A 14,754-nucleotide genomic window follows, 5' to 3' on the forward strand; every position below is an offset into this window, starting at 1 on the left:
TTTTATCCCTTCTCTTTTGGACCACCTGCCCAAACTGAGTAAGCTGCAAGAAAAATGGTGGGAAAATTGCAGCTGAAGACTAAAGTCAATGGATATAAAGTAAGCCCACAAGTGTCCTGCCAAAGAAGGATTAATCGTGGGACCTTAAATTCACGGTGACTGATTAGTATCTCTCAACTACACAAATTGGAAAAACAGTAACCAGAAGAAAGATTTATAAAGGCATCAAGATGAAGACACTAGAAGATTTGCACTGGGAAGTATCATATGAAAAAGGCAATGTACTCTTTTGCATTAGCTGAAAGTCAATAGTTGGGATCAGAGCACTGGGAAGTAATCTTGACTGTTGAAACTGTCAAGAGAGGGCAAGTTTAATAAAGACTTTGCAAGGATAGATGATGATTACAGAATAGCTGGATGGGCAATATTTCTTTCCCTCGATATCATTCAATGTGCATTTCCTATACCTTTCTCCCCACTTACCATTTAGATCATAAGAAATAATCCACTTCTACAGTGTCCATAAGTGCAGTTTTTAATTGTCTCAGAAGTGTTAGTGACAAATCTCCAAATGAAAGATGATAAACAAAGACTGAAGTCAAGCCATAAAGAGCACATTATTTCTCACTGCTCAGCTTGGGTCATGGTACACTTCTGTAACACTTCATTTACTGTTCCCAGAAGAGAGCTGCCTGAAACTAACCAGAAAGTACTCACACCAGTAATATTTTCTGTGGCACATAGGAACATTGAAGTAGATTTTATCTCATTGCAATCAATAGGCATTAATCATTAATCTAAATGGAAGCAGTATTGGGACAGCTGAAGCACATCCAAATAGATGCTGAGACTCCTAAATCCCATCAGGTCTCCTAACTTTCTATTGATTTCTGTGCTTGAAAACGGAAACACTTTACTGAAACCAGAAGTCAGGATTCTAGAAAGACATTAGCCTAAATATTTAGTTGAATTTCAGTTTTCATGGCACACGCAGGAATAGAAAACCCCTTTATCGACTTATTCCCCAATTCTTCCTTTTGCATGGACTCTACATTGCCCAACTTCTGCCACCAATGAAGCAGTATTCAAAAGCCAGTATCTTCCTGAAAGACACAGCCCTAATTCATCCTTAGAACATCTTTAGATGGTGAACTCTTACTGAATGAATCAGCAAGAATCCCAAGGCGGGGGGGATGGCATCATACAATTAAAACCTTATCAAACAGAGAATCACAGGCAACTGTTAAAAATAGTTCTAATGGTTGGTCTAAGTCTACCTTCCTACAACGAAACCAAACCCAAATACCTGTCAGTTCCCAAAATATGTTTGAATGCATTCTCTGAAATCTCCCTGCAATGTTAATGCCTTACCATTCACCTGATACACAGTATACATCAGAAAAGTGTATTCTCTTGCTGCAGTCCAATTCTTTAATTGACCTTCTGGTTATTAATTTACATACCAGAATATAATTTTGTTACCTTTAATTTTGTTTTACTTATTTTATGCATTGCTCTGATTTTGTCCAACATGCTCCTGCAATTCTTGAGCGTTTACCTTTAAATCTTTGATTTTCCACATACTATTTTGATTTTCAGACCATTGCATAGCACATGATTCAAACAAGTTGTTCTCTCGCTATAATTCCTACTCCTCCTTTGCATTATTTTGCACTTGAGTCTTGAATATAATTTTCTGGAACAGGAAGCTCTTCATTTTTTTTTTCCTTGGTCATGTTTCCCATACAGACTTGTGTATCTATTTTTTCAGTATAGTCTCTTCCTCTTTTGAAGACCATTATCATTGCTTTGCCCTTCACTTTGCGCTCACAGAACTAGGAATACTACTATTCTAATGACTGAGCTCATTTAAGTTGCCATCCCAACAATGAGAATTACCTCTAAAGGAGAGTGTTTTCCATTTGTGTTCCCCAATCTTCTGTATCAAAAAATCATCACCACCACTTTGTAAGAATTCACTGGACAATCCTTAACTTGCTATATTCTACTCCTTGATGACACCTTGCTAGTTTAAGTCCCTTCATCTCACAATCTACTGTACATCATACAACTCTATATACTGATTAAAAATCAACAATGAAGCTTTTGTGTCTGGCCTTCTTGTTTTGATGGTTCATAGTAGACATCTACAGCAGAAACTCCTAGCTTCTCTCCCCTTCTATCACTGCCTAGACATTTTCAGGAAAGCTATTCTAGATTTCAGAACAAATATAAATGTAAATGTTACACAGGACAAGGATTTAGTGGCAGGCTCCTCTTCCTGAATTTTCAGATCTTGATTTTGCTAAAAATCCTTCCAAGAAGTTTTTTTGAATTAGATGAAGACCAGAAAAGCCATTACAGAGAACTGTATTAGCCCCCCTGCGAGTCTTAAGCAGTATGAGAAACATATGAACACAACAGAATTCCACCAGATAACAGAGAAAATGGCAAATAAAGTAATTTGTTACTTGTCATCGTGAACAGATACTTGAGGGTAGACACATGTTTCTCTACTGTCATGTGACGTTAAAGCTGAGAAAATCTGCAACAAAATATAGGTTCTGGAATGGAGGAAACTTTGGTCGTTACAGTCCTTCCATCGTTCTTATGGCCCTTTTGTGCTCTCTCCTCCCAATGCCTGACTGCCACCTACAGTTCCTACTCTGTGCTCATTACATGTTCAATGATGGCATATACATATAACATACACAGTCATTAACTGAGACAGAAAGAGGCACATTCAAAGGGACCGCTACTAAACCATTTTGAATTTTACCTCTTCCATAATACAAGGCCCAGAAATCTGTTATTGTTCTGGTTTACATAAATTAAACATAAGCAAGAAAACACTTTTTTCTTATTGTCATTCAAAAAATTAGCTGAACTGTTTCTGCTGACCTTTCACAACCAAATTCAGCCTAAAGGAAGACGTCTTGCTCAGTATGGAAGCCTCAATATAATCTCTTAAAGTTTACTAAAATGGAAACTGACTAAAAACAATCGGTAATGTTAATAGTGCCAATAGCTATAAGGAGTATCAATAAAGGATGTAAGAAATGTCAGTACAGCTGGGAGGACTCATTAATTTTTTGACTATCACAGGGCTCACTGCATGAAACGGTGGAATTTTAGTATCAAATCCTTGCTATTTCTGATATCCAAATTCAAGGATAATTGCTTCATTTTTAGAGTGAGCAATTCTATATTACACTTAGAAGTTCAAAGTTCTGATAGTTGATAACTTTATGTAAATAACCAGTGTTTCATATGATTGGAACTGTTCGTCTCTTTTAAAAAACAAAATGTTATTTGATGCAGAAGATAACAGTGAAGGTAATGATTCCCTCATTACAGGTCTGAGAAGAAATACATTGAAGATGGTCAGAAATTTTTACAAAGAGGACAATGATCTGTGTCGACGACAATCCAGTTATTTCCCCTTGTTAAAAAAAAAAATACACTCTTTTAAAAAAGTGATAGAAACTTAATGTCTACCGTAAAGAAACCAAATCCTATGAAATTCCTCATTCTATTTTTAAAGCTGCTGCCTGATCATTTTATTTGATAAGCCTGGGATTATTTTTTTTTTTTGCAAAAAGTAACTGTTCCTCTATTTGCCATTCTTTTCCCCATTGCTTGGGTTTTTCTCTAATTTTGTATATCCTTTTGGAAGTGGGATGGTCAGAACGACATTCAATGCTCAAGATGCAGATGCAATGTAAGTTTGAGATATTTCTTTTTTCTTTGTTTCTAATATACAAACACATAAATTTGTCCTTTATTTCTAATTCTTAACTGCCTCTCAGAGCACTGCCAAGCAAAGAGGTTATATTTTCAAATTATTCACAATGACAGCAGGCTCCAGGAGCAAAACGTTAGTAACTACAGCTTATCACTGCATATGTGGAACCAGCCTTTAGCTGCATGCTGTCAGAAGTTACCCAAATCCAGCAATATAAACATAGGTAGTTTGGAGGTAGAGCTGAAAGTTAAGTGTAAGATACAACAATGTAAATATTTGAAATAAGTCCATTTAGGTATATCTACTCTTTCAGAGTGCTTTTATCAAAGACTTTTCACATCTAGACTCACCCATCACCTGCGCTGTTAACATGCAACCACATAAGCTTCTCTCTGTAATGACAGAGGCCCAGTGTGGGGCTAAGCTCTTCCCCCCTCTTGGGTGGGGATCTTATCTGTGTGTATAAATACTTGATGGGAGGGCGCAAAGGCAATGGGGCCAGACACTTCTCAGTGGTGCCCAGTGACAGGAGAAGAGCCAGACAATCCAAACATGAGCACATCAATAGAGCTTAACTGTGTAAGCATTTTTGTAGCCAAGGGCAGAGTCAAAATATTACTGCCATCGCTAACAACAGGCATTGTAACTGTGCCTATGTTCATTGCGCACAGCCCTAGTCCCAGGCTGTTAGGCTAGTTATCAACATGTTATGAGTACCTATGTGAACGGAAGCTTGGTACCAGGTGTCCCTTGTTATAATGCACAGTTCAAGTGTGGGATAATATAATAGCAAAGGCCTTGAAAATATGCAATCTGTCTGATAAAGTGATTTCAGCTAAGACCAATTGCTTTGTACCAGTACTTTGTACTTATAACGTACCATTATACTCTCTTTGTGCTTTCTACAATATTTCACAGCAATTACAATAAACCCCAGAGCAGTTTCCGAAATACTGAGTACTCCTTGAAGGAAAAATAATGGATCTCTGTTCCACCATACTAGAAGAAGCTTCATATACTACAGGTTCTTTATTATGCATTCTTCTGGATAGCTGAAAGGTTTAATCCACCAATTTTGAAAGTAATAAACAGATAATTACTATTTTAAAACGGATTTTTCCTTGTTCTGTTTCCTTTGATTTTTATCAAATGTTTGTCCATGCAAGGACAAACTCACAGCTACTTATGTTCCTTCGAAGTCTAGAATTGTAGAGTAATTTCAGTTGGCAGGATTCCTGACTGTCAGCTAGTCCAAACCCTTCCCAAAGCACGGCCAACTAGATCAGGCTGCCCAGGTGAGTTTTGAGTATGTCCCAGAATGGTGATCCCACAGCCTCCCTGAGGCCTTACGCCTCTAGTACTTGACCATGTCATGACAAAAATGTTTTCCCTTATGTCAAACTGGAATTTCCCATGTTTCAACTTGTATCTGTTAACTGTCATCCTATTACTATGGATTTTCATGAAGAGTCTGGCTTCACCTTCTCTCTAGTCTCTCGTTATTTGAAGAAAGCAGTAAGATCTCCCTTTGGCCTTTTCTTCTTGAGATTGACCAACTCTGTTCTCTCAGCTTCTCCTCACTCAGGAGAGTGAGGACTCCACTGAAGGCCTTCTGGAAATCCAGGCAGACTCTTTTAACCACATCACACTTATCCACATTTCCTGCTTCAAAGAACTTCAAGCTCTCTTTCATAGAAATGATCCACCAAGGACATCGACTTCAGTGTCCATCCATTCACTTCAGAAGGTCCACCATTCCTTCTACTTTCTATGAATGTGCTTGTCCCACCAGGTTCACACTGACAAGACAGCTCAGCAGTAGACTCACAGACATACCATCAATCTTCAACACCCCTTCATACACATTTTTGCCAAAGGGTATTTTCTTTATCAGAGAAACAAATTTCTTGTTAGTCAATGTCCACATGTCTCCCAATATGTAAAACAAAACTCCATAAAACATGGTACCTCCACTTACCAGGAAGTTAGGAGGCAAAAGACAATCACAGGAGGATTATATAGCCAGGGTAAAAAAAAGCTTCCCCTGATGAAGTTTTGATCCTTTCCTCAGTCCTCTGTTACTCTTATTTCTAGCCCTATTTCTCAGTTTCTCAGAAGTAGTAAAGAAGGGAAGATGAAAGAGAAATCCTAAAAAAAATTACAAAAAGAGAAGTAATTATCTAGAGATCTTCAACTGATGTGACAGGGTCTAGACTCCACAAAAAATAGAATCTCATAAGAAAGAAAACAAAGCAACAACAAAAAAAGGAGAGAAACACAGTCCTTTACAGCACCCTTCTTCCCTCGAAGCAATAGGCCAGGCCTTTCTGTGGGCTGTGCCACACCTGGGTGTTGCCAAAGATCTGACAGAACTCAGCAGGCCAAAAAAGCAAGTCCCCTGCAGCTACTGAAGGACCACCATACTCTGGCTTCTCATTCACCTGCCTCTTGTCCCTTGAGACAACTGATCTTGCTTTATTTACCTCAAGGAAGCTACTGTTAACTGCATGAGATCTTTTCAAATATGGCTCTGAAGAAATACACTTGGTACAGGTCCTCTACAATTTTACTTGAACTGTTTGCTGCTCCAATATGTGGAAGGAAAGGATAAGGCATAAAAGGAGTGTCTGCATTTGCAGCATCTATACAGTGCCAAATCTTATTGGCAACAGCACCACCAAACAGACCAAAATAGCTCCAGGTTTCCCATAGCTGATCCTTATTTTTCAGAATTCCCCAGTCACCACTCTGAGAGCCACCAGGCAAACACTGACTGGTATCTTCCCATATCATTTATTTGTTGGAAAAAAATCAGACATGTTAAACAGCAGTAAAATAGATACTTTGTAAGCACTGCAAACGGAGCTGCAGCAGAAAGCTGAAGAACTTTAACAGCCGGTTTGATGAAAGCTGCTGTGCTTCGTAAAATAAGACTGGAGATATAGAAATGTCTTTGAAACAACTTATATCTAAAACATTTGATTTCCCTCATTAAATGAAAGCCACCATCTATCTGAAAAGTTTCTATCCTTTTTTTATTAATCTGAAAGAAGGAAATGAGACTTCTGTGCATTTCTGTCTATAAGTATGCTACTTAATAAATTCTGAACTATTTGTTTAAACCAAATCTGACCGATCTTGGATATAAAACGCTCCAATAAATTTTACAAAAGCAGGTAGTTGAATAGAAGCCAAAGAGGTCACTCAGGCACAGTATGAACCATGACCTCAATCTCTGTTATCTCTCTCAGCCTCTGACTGAGGCTGGAGAAAGACAGGGACACTCACATTGTCAATGCTGCTGCTTCTTCAAGAGAAGCTTCAACTGGAGCACACCAACCTCTTCCCCAGCAGTGTTTGTCTATATAGCTTATTCAGTTTCCAAAAAGTTACAAGCTGCTTCTAAATCTTTTTTAGAGTTACATGGCATTCAGAACATCATCTCTCAAAGAGTAGCTGATACTTCATGAGTACATTCAACAGCTTTTGTATAATTCAGTAAAGTGGATCAACACAGATACACTAGGAATCACTCTTCATTAGTTCTGCTTCTCATGAAATCACTTATTTAGAGTATATTAAAGACTAAAGTAGTTACTGACCACGATCTGTGAAAAGACAATGCAAATTTAGCTGAGCTGGCTCAAAGCAATGCCTTTATCTTTCTCTCTCCTCATTTAAAAGTATGCAAGATGAGAGAAGTTCTCCTTTTTCACATACTTATTTTTCCTGCTTTGCTAGGAAAAAAAAATTCTGTTTTCTCTTATTTGTTAGCTTTTTATTTTTTGACTATCTGAACACATATATGGAGGTCTTTGTCTAAGGAAATACAAAGAATTTAAGAAATCACATGCAAAAAATACAAAATCTTTGTGCTTAGAAACTAAAGCAAAAATCAAGAAGTGCCAAACTTAAGATGCTCAGTGCAACCTTGATTTAGTCTCTGTGTGTGTAAACTTTGATGAGTCACCAACTTACAGGCTGTCTACTATTCTGTCTAGCTTCATTAGCAACAGAAAATAGAACTGTTTTGGAAGTGAATAGGAGTTGTGCAGGTGAAATTGTTGTATCTTGGATGTGTGCAGCTCTTGCTACAGCCAATGAGCTAGGTAGGGAAGTGCAGGAAGAAAGAAGGTGGTCTTACAAAAGGAATTGATAGGATGCTGCAGACTGCTATTTTCTTTCACTTCTGAGTTCCTGTAAGAGTCTGGACAATTTAAACTATTTCAAAGATGGTCCACAACAGCACATTCTTCATTTTCCAGGTATCTACCTTGCAGACTCATGGATGAATTTACAAAAGTGCAGCATACCAACAATTGTAACTGCATGTACACAGACTGTAACACCTTCTTTTGGGTAGGTAAAAAACCCTAAACTGAAAAAAAAAAAGGGGGGGGAGGGGAGAGCTTGAATTAGCCCTTCCTTACCAGAGAGGGTAAGGAAGAGGCCTTAGGCTAGAGTCCTGCTTTATCCTTATTGCAAATATATATCTATTATACAAAATTAAGAACTTCAAGTTTCCATTCCATGAACTTTAAGAAATCTTCTAGGTATTCCGAGACTGGTCATTAAGCAATTTGAAGAGGAGTAGGAAATCAGTAACAGCTATGGTTTAAACATGTAATACATTACCTGAAAAAAACTCCCCACACGGAGTGGCACAGATACTGTATCTGCTGTCTCAAAAGCTTTTTATATCAATGACACTGTGCCTGGACTAGCCATTCATAGACCAGAGGCAGGATCTTTATTTACAAGGGATTTACAAAGAAAAACTAGATGAAACTCTATAGAAAAAAGCCCTTGAAGAAAACTTGTTTTTTAATTGGAACTTGGCTACTACAGAAAAATAAGAGGAAGCATTATATTAAAAGTGAAGTTAAAACAACACAATGAATAGTTGCTCAACATGTTTTGGCATGGGTAAGAGAACAAGAGAGCACATACTAGAGCCAAAAATCAGTGGATACGCTTGTAAAAGTTATAATGCAAGAGGGAACTGTCACCTCAGAACTGAGAAAAGATAAACTGCTGGAACACACACAGATAACAAGAAGTGTTGACAAGACAAATATAAGTGGGAATGTGGAAAAAGGCACAGAAAACTGAGAAAGCTCAACATATAACTTGTTTCTCAACAGTGGGTGTCTAGTATTCACTAAGGAGTATTTGAGAGCAAAATGTAAAAAAAGATACACCTATGTAAACTTAATACTAGAAAAACAAAACTTTACATAAGTGATAAAGCAGCAAGTACTGAAAAGACTGCTGAAAGACTAATAGTAATAAATAGCAGATGAAATACAAGAGGGAATGAAGAGTTCGAGTACATTAATTAACACAAAGATAGTGGACTCAAGGGGAAAAATTAATCAAGTGCCACCAAGGAAAAAGGAAAGAAGAAAGACACAGAGAAGCATTGCAAGTAAGGCAGGTTTAATCTGGAAAATGGCTTAAATCCTTATTTACAATCTTCTCTCAGATTGTTTTGGATCCTCTACCTTACAAATTTTACTATCAGAATTAGTTGAAATGGTGTGTTTTGCTCAAATTAAAAATGGCCCTATAAATACATCAAGTTTTATCATGCCATTAATACTATTCTTTGTAGATATCCAAATGCAAAACACCACTTACGCAGCAACAGAATAAAGCACTCCTCTGGTTGTGTCTTACAGCTTGGTGGAAAAATCCTTAAAGTGGGAAAACATGAAGCAGTACTTGGGTAAAGCAAAATATTTTAACATAACCTACAGCTAATGTTTTATTTTGTAAAGAGCATTTAGTTTTCTCAATATTTTGTAACAAACCACTCAAAATTTTTTTCTTTTTTTCCCCCCCTGCTTTCAGCACTTTAGGCAATCCTTCCTTTTAAGGTTTCTCAGTGCTCCCTCTCCCCCACTATCGGTTTAAGATGTCGGGAAATCTTGATATCAGGATGTCTTTACTGTGATATGCTCACATTTTTAAGTTTAACCATAATGTTGAATTTTCTGTACAGTACCCATTTTTTTGGGCATAACTACATTCTCAGCTGTAACTCCATGTCAGCATAGACTCTTGTCTAGTAATTGCTTTGTTGTCCTTCCCACATGAAATTTTCCTTGAAGTCCACAATAAAAACACCAAAGGGTGTTATACTATGGATCAAGTACTTGATGAGAATATTAAAAAACTGAGTTACATTTTTAATTTATGGCCTTGTTCAGCAATATATCCTGGCTCTATCATTCTATGCTTAAAGCAGCCCCACAACATACTCATCAGATGAAATGAGTATACTGCTATTTTGGCTGTTGAAGCAAAGCTAAACCACTGGGATGTACACCTGTCTGCCTCCCTCTTCTCCTGCTTCCTAAGCTCATTTGTGTAGATGTGCCCTCACAAAACATATTCCCTTCTTGTAATTTTTGGAGTCCATAATTTCTTCCTTTTCCCTTATGCTTTCCTGCATTTAAAGGCACTAGTTTACCTCTTCATCCTTCATTCCACTGTTACACGTTTCAGTTTTCCGTTCTCCTTGAACTGTCCCTATTAATGAGATCTCATGCATGTAATTAATTTTTTTCTAGGATATTTAGTACTTTTTTGCTGTTATTACAGACTGATAAGAACTAAAAAGAAATGCATAGAGGATTGCCCATTTTCAAAATGCCTGCCACCTTACATTGTTTCCGTGAGATTAAAGTCTCAAAATACCTAAGGGTTAAATGCATTTTTCAAAATAGTGCAATGTCTCTCACTGTTTCTAAACAGAATGAACTGCAAGCTTTGCTCAACACAGGCAGGCAGAGAGGAACACTACCAGGGGTGAGGAGTGCAGATGCTCACCTTTCCCAAGAGCAGCTTGTTGCCTAGTCTTCCTTCAGAGCACTAGGAAACATCAGCCACTCAGATCAATTCTTTGTGTATTTCCCTGAAAGAAAGCTAGGGGATATCCATCTGTGCATTCATCTGTGCATGTTATATCTAAATCTAAGCCCTGCAGTTTCTCTCTAACTTGTCTCACATCTTCACAGCTTGGGTATTAAACCTGGTCCATAGTATCGCTCTTAATTTTATAACCTACCATAATCAGAGCAAAGCCAATGCAAGTAAGCTCAACTATTAACACTGTATGCTACAGTGAATACACTTTACAATCAAAACAGTGTACTATACTAATATGCATTACATTATACTGTACTATACTAATATTACTGTAGTACACAGTTGAGATCAATTAATTTACTCACTTTGAATGTTAAAATTCTTCCTTCCTTCCCCAACCTCTGATTATTTTTTCTCCCTAAAATGTATTAAACACCTCTGTAATCACGAAGTTTACTAAGCTACCATTCATGCACAAAAGCCCTGTCAAAACTAAATCCAACTTTAATTTTATATCCCAATTAAGGAGGTAAAAGAAATAATTATGGCATTATATACATAATATGCAAAGTAGCACTACAAAGTAATCACTAGCCAAAGTATCAGACAACCAGAGCAATAAAGTAATATACCAAGTTAAACTAACCGACAATTGTTATAGGCCACTCTGTCTTTCTCAAGGCCAAACAGCTTATACCCAACAGTTACGACTCCACTCCGATAACACCTTGCGAACTGCTAAACCCAGCCACTGCCCCTTATCAGCAGACTGTTCACATCAAGGCCTCATCTGAATGCAGATATCTCAGAAACTTAAGGTAGAAGTTGACCGTCACAGCTGAGTTAGCAGGTAAGAACCATGGGACCTAAGATTAGGTCATAAATATCATATGAATGCAGTTTCACTCTTTAATCTTAATTGGTGCATTTTTAATACAAAGAAGTAACTGGAATGAAATGAAAAAGAGTGGCAAAAAGAGGGTTATGAGAAGTCTCTACAAAATTCCATGTGGGACAGAGAAGATTTATATGGAATGATTTGTTACGTCTCAAAAAAAATCCCAAGGAAGTAGCCAGTGAACTATCAGAGAGCTAAATAAAGTGATTTTTCCACACAGCACATAACTGAAGTATAATCCTACTGTTACAGGCTACCATGGAAACCGGGAAAAAAAAAAGGGTTGAAAATTAGATATCAAACAAATTTGAGAGTGAGAACATCCTTCACTGCTATTAGACAAAATGGTTTGCAAGTGCTTATAATGGGCCTGGGCTGGTATCTTTCCTGTTTGCAACATTCTTCTGTAGGCAGCTACAAGCGGAGCAGACAGACAGGACACACAGAGTGTTTAAAAATCTTTAGAACGCAAGTGTACTCGCCCACCACAAAAAAAAAAGTATGTTTGGCAGAAGTATAAGCAACTCCAAATGTACACATCATAAATTAAACTCTAAGCCATGGATTTAGTTAGAAATTGTCAAAAAACATATTCAATAGTGAGACATCATATGATATAAGGGAGAATAAGCTGTATTCTGCATACAACATCAGTAAGTAAAATTTCTGCATCAACTACAAACCTTCGCTATCTCGATGCTAGCCCCAGAAGGCTGGTGTCTCTGGGAGGGGAGGGGAATCACATTAATAACAAATTTTGAGAACAGAAAGCAAACTAACTCATCCAGGTTTTCTGCATCATTATCATTAAGATTAAACCCTTTGTAACTCAGATAAAGAATTCAAGACAGTTTGAATCTCTTATGATTCCTTTGTTAATCAGAACTTAAAATGTCAGTCTTTTACTGAAATACTCACAAGTGGCACCAGGAATTGAGTGGCATATATTTTCTTCTGTATATTAATGGAAAGGATTACATCTTCTGGAAGCAAATTCAGTGGTGACTGGTTGAAAAGACAGTTCAACAGCTGCTTGGAAAATTACAAATCAAAGTGCTGCCAATCCATAAACTCGATCTTCTCATAATTCAGAGCAAAAAGCTACTCCATCACTGGTCACTTACCCAACTCACTGAATAATAAAGCAAGATATGAAAACAAACTTATACCTTTCCTCTGAACCTGAAAAGAATGTGGTTTGCTGATATTCTACCAATGGTGCTATACCAGAATGAAATTCGGACTTCTAGTCAGGCATAATAGTTGAATGTATTTTCTTCTCTCTTTAAAAGCAAATATGTTAGTGTACGTGATTCTCTACTTTAAACTGCAAAAATCAGTTACGATTTTTGTTTTGTTAGGCCATAGTTTTAGAATAACCACCTCACTGCAGATTAGAAGTAACTTCTCCTCAAAGGCTCTAAAGAAAGAATTTTAATGATTTCCACTGTATTCCCCACTGATGTTTGCTTCACAAGAACTGAGAATCTTCAGCTGGCTCTAAACTATAGGTAAAACCTTAAGACAGGAATTTCTTGTTACAAGACTTGGAGTTAAGAGTAGAAAGGTCACTTAGGAACTTGGCTGGCCCAGCAACTGTTGTTCTTTCCACTCACCTACAGTTTCAGAATCCAAAACTGACACAGGTCACAAGATCAGAGAGGCTGATTTACAGTTGCAGTTAGGATGGCATAGGATTCAATGCCTTTCTTGGTTAACAAAAAAGTCCGAAGGGAATACTCTGGTAGAGCTCACTTCAAGCAAAATTCACGTGAGCAATATCCTTGGAACCAAAGGAGCTCCCTAGAAATACACTGTCATACACACAGCCACTTAGTACAGTATGAATTCAGTGGGAAACACATATGCTCTAGTTGTCAAGATTCTCCATTTCTTTTGGTTCATAACTTCAGAAAGAAAAAGGGGACTCTTGAGAAATCCAGCTCTAACTGGAGGAAATTATCCCCATAACATGTTGTTATGGGGATCCGTGGAAATATACCTGACCTCACCTGTGTGTTAAATTTTGTATTTTTCAGTCTTCCCCACCATAAGGAAAAAACTAGCTGTCTAAAAGGCAGCCTGTGAGAACACAGGAGTAACAGCAATCTTTTGTTAACCTCAAAAGATGCTCTTTTCTTGAAATGCAGCTGCCTCCTCTTCATCAATGAAAAAAAAAGTCACTTTGAATGGCTAATTAATTAAACTGACTTGAAGAATCTAAGATAAAAATCAAAAGGGGGCAAAAATGGTTTGAATCAACAAATTGAAAATCCACTACAACCACCTAATCCACAAAACAATTCTCTGCTAAACTATTTGGAAAAAAGGTATTTATTTCCATCAAATATATATATATAATCTCCTGTTACAGTTCTCAATTTAATAAATATAATGCTACTTAGCAGCACTGCTAGGTCCCTCTGAAATGTCCTTATTATACAATTGCATAATTAAAGTCTCTTGCATGATATTCCATTTCCCTATATAAACCATGTTATGTACTTATTAATCAGCTTTGGTCTCCCAAAATGAAAATTTAGTCCCTTCTTTTAATAGTTGCCCATGTAACAATTTTCTCAACAGCTTTTGTGCAGAACTGCTTTACCACATTACTTTGTTCTTATGTTTAAGAGATGCCAGTACATTGCAACAATATGGCTTTCTTTTAGAGAGAATGTAGTATCTTCCATTTTCTTCTAGGTATCTTATTTAATTCATTAATTTTATTGTTATCCACCTTCCTGGACTCTAAAGTATTACTCCCACCTTTACCCCCAGAGGCAAATTAAACCTCTGTAGAACTCCAGTCTGTCCTCTCTCTGGAAGAAAAACTGTCTTTAATGAAGGTTACATACTTCTGCTGGTAGTTCAATGATTTTATTCCTAAATCGTTTCTAAGTCTAGGAGTGTGATCTGATCAGATCTTGATTCTCACTTCATTAGCTTATTTCAGGATCTCCTTTTTAGAGATTTGTGATAATACTTCCAAAACAATTTTTAGGACATCAGTAGATTAGGGGTTTTTTTTCGGGGGGTGGGGGGGGATGGCAGGTGGAGGAGTTGGTTCTGTATCTGGTTCTGCATCTGGATGACAGAGAAAGTTTTGGTAAGAGGGACTCTGTAGTTACCCTGTTTACAGCCCTGTGTAGTTGTGTAAATAGGAGCTCAATTCAATCACTAAATAAAACTGTAATTTGATTGAGCTGCAGCATGTAAGTTACAAAAATATTCACAA

At 37.2% G+C, this 14,754-nt stretch overlaps 1 protein-coding gene across 2 annotated transcripts in view; it reads right to left on the reverse strand.

The window, feature by feature from the left end:
* STAG1 (stromal antigen 1) overlaps positions 1-14,754 on the reverse strand; it is a 162,779-nt gene that overhangs the window by 100,358 nt on the left and 47,667 nt on the right. The gene's annotated exons all lie outside the window — the stretch shown is intronic.

The sequence above is a fragment of the Pygoscelis adeliae genome, unplaced genomic scaffold, assembly GCF_000699105.1.
Source record: "Pygoscelis adeliae isolate BGI_AS28 unplaced genomic scaffold, ASM69910v1 Scaffold485, whole genome shotgun sequence".
NCBI classification, from domain to species: domain Eukaryota; kingdom Metazoa; phylum Chordata; class Aves; order Sphenisciformes; family Spheniscidae; genus Pygoscelis; species Pygoscelis adeliae.